This window comes from Artibeus jamaicensis, unplaced genomic scaffold (genome assembly GCF_021234435.1).
Source record: "Artibeus jamaicensis isolate MK-2021 breed Jamaican fruit bat unplaced genomic scaffold, CSHL_Jam_final contig_311, whole genome shotgun sequence".
Lineage (NCBI taxonomy): Eukaryota > Metazoa > Chordata > Mammalia > Chiroptera > Phyllostomidae > Artibeus > Artibeus jamaicensis.
In genome coordinates this window covers 9,992,394-9,995,430 of record NW_026521717.1, presented here as the reverse complement: position 1 = coordinate 9,995,430, position 3,037 = coordinate 9,992,394, and the positions used below count along the sequence as shown (strand labels likewise).

Genomic DNA, 3,037 nt, shown 5'->3' with positions numbered 1-3,037 from the left:
AAACATTGCAACCATACATGCACACAACACAGGAACATCCAAACATATAAGGAAAATCTTTGAGGACTTCAAAAGAGAACAGTTTAAAGGGTCAGTAAATCTAAAAGCTGGTTGTTTATAAAGATAAACAAAATTGAGGAGCCTTACCCAGACTTATCAAGAAGAAAGAAAGGTGACCCAAATATATAAAATGGGAAACAAAAGAGGAGAAATCACAATTGATAATACAGAATAAAAAGGACTATAGAAAATTATTGTAAACAAGTACATGCCAAGAAATTTGAAAACTGGGGTGAAATAGACAAATTTGTAGAAACTAGAAACATAAAATCCTGTGGTCGCTTCGGCAGCACATATACTAAAACTGGAACGATACAGAAAATATTAGCATGGCCCCTGAGCAAGGATGACACACAAATTCGTGAAGAGTTCCATATTTTTTGAAAAGACCAGAGCTGGACCCATAGAAGAGGCCTCCAAATAGTAGAGTCAGAGAGACAAATTGCACATTGTTGTAGGAGAGAAGCTAAAAGTTGCTGCATATTTGAGTAGGTGGAAGCAGAGAACGACAGGATAACCAAAAGACACTGCATCACTGAAATTCACAGGCATTCCACCAGAAAAGTTCACACCATAAATCCAGGGTGTCAAAACAGATTAATCTAAGAAGCTGAAGCTAACAAGAAGAGTCTGAGAAACAATGGGAAGACAAAGAAACAATCCCCAAATGAAAGGAAAGGAGGAACCCTCAGAAAGAATGTTAGATGAAATAGAGGCAAGTCAACTATCAGATAATGAATTCAAAGCACTGGTTATCAAGAAGTTCAAAGAGCTCACAATCAGCTACCAGAAACTACAGGGGAGCTACAATGATCTCACCGCGAACTATATCAACATGAAAAAGGAAATGGAAATTATTAGCAAGGGCCAAGAGGAAATGAAGAATACAATTTCTGAATTAAAAAACACAGTGGAAAGCATTAAAGATAGGGTAGGTGAGACAGAAGATTGGATTAGTGAGTTGGAGGATAAATAGAAAGCATCTCACAGAACGAACAGGAAAGGGAAAAGCGGCTCAGAAAAAAAGAAGAGGATTAAGAGAAATGCAAGACAATATGAAATGTAATAATATCCGAATAATGGGAATACCAGAAGGAGAAGAAGAAGATCAGGGATAGAAAACATATTTGAAAGAGTAATGAGAGAAAATTTCCCTAATTTGACAAAAGAAAAAGTCACACAAATCCAGGAATCACAAAGAGTCCCATTCAAGAGGAACCCAAGGAGGACCACTTCAAGACACATCATCATTAAAATGGCAAAATTCCAAGAAAAAGAGAGAATCTTAAAGGCAGCAAGGGAGAAAAAGGAAATAACATACAAGGGAGTCCCAATAAGGTTATCCACTGACTTCTCAATGGAAACACTCCAAGCAAGAAGAAAATGGCAAGAAATATTCCAAGTAATGAGAAACAGAGGCCTACAACCAAGGCTACTTTACCCAGCAAGGCTCTCAATCGAGATAGAAGGCCAAATAAAGAGCTTCCAAGACAAAAGAAGTCTAAAAGAATTTGCTGCCACCAAGTCAGCTCTACAAGAAATACTAAAAGATCTGCTTTAAGGAAGGGAAGGAAAAGAGACAGACAGAGAGGAACACAGGGACAAAAATGGCAATGAACAAGTACCTATCAATAATAACCTTAAATGTAAATGGATTAAATGCTCCAATCAAAAGACACAGAATAGCGTCATGGATAAGAAAGCATGACCCACACATATGCTGCCTACAAGAGATCCACCTCAGGACAAAAGACCATCACAGACTAAAACTGAAAGGCTGGAAACAAATTTTCCAAGCAAATGGACAAGAAAAAAAGCTGGGGTAGCAATTCTCATATCAGACAAAATAGACTTCAAAAAAAGGGCCATAAAGAGTGACCTAGAAGGGCACTTCATAATGCTCAAGGGAAGAATCCACCAAGAAGACATTAACATTGTAAATATATATGAACCCAACATAGGAGCACCAAAATATACAAAGAAAATCTTAGAGGACTTCAAGAAAGATATTGACAGCAACACAATTATAGTGAGAAATTTTAAAACCCCACTATCAAAAATGGACAGATCTTCCAAACAAAATATCAACAAAGACATTGTGGCATTAAACAACACCCTTGACGAAATGGACCTAACTGATATACACAGAGCTCTTCACCCCAAAGAAGCTAAATACACGTTCTTTTCAAATGCACATGGAACATTCTCAAAGATAGACCACATGATAGGGCACAATACAAGCCTCAACAAATTCAAGAATATTGAAATCATACCAAGCATTTTCTCTGACCACAAGGGATTGAAACTGGAAACCAACCCCAAAGGAAAAAACCAAAAACACCCGAAATCATGGAGACGGAATGGTATGATATTAAACAATGAATGGGTGAAGAATGAAATTAGGGAAGAAATCAAAAAGTCTCTGGAAACAAATGAAAATGATCTCACAACAACCCAAAACTTATGGGACACAGCCAAGGCAGTCCTGAGAGGGAAGTTTATAGCAATACAGGCCTACCTAAAGAAGATAGAAACATTTCAAACAAACAACCTTACTCTATGCCTGCAAGAACTCCAGGAACAACAACAAAAACAGCCCAAAGCAAGTAGAAGGAAGGAAATAACCAAGATCAGAGCAGAAATAAATGACATAGAGACTGAAAGCACAATTTTAAGGATCAATGAATCCAGGAGTTGGTTCTTTGAAAAGATAAACAAAACAGACAAGCCTTTAAGTAGGTTCATCAAGAAAACAAGAGAGAGGACACAAATAAACACAAACAGAAATGAAAGAGGAGAGATTACAACTGATACCACAGAAACAGAAAGGATTGTAAGAAATTACTATGAAGAAATGTATGCCAAGAAATTTGAGAACCTAGGGAAAATGGACACATTTCTAGAAAAATATAATTTCCCAAAACTCAATGAAAAAGAAGTAGAACACCTGAATAGACTAATAACAGCAAAAGAAATT

At 36.8% G+C, this 3,037-nt stretch overlaps 1 non-coding gene across 1 annotated transcript; it reads left to right on the top strand.

Moving 5' to 3' along the window:
* The first annotated feature begins 334 nt into the window (after nucleotides 1-334).
* LOC119039393 (U6 spliceosomal RNA) lies at nucleotides 335-441 on the top strand. Its single transcript, XR_005080604.2, has one exon. It is a non-coding gene; the product is annotated as a U6 spliceosomal RNA (small nuclear RNA).
* Nucleotides 442-3,037: the final 2,596 nt, after the last annotated feature.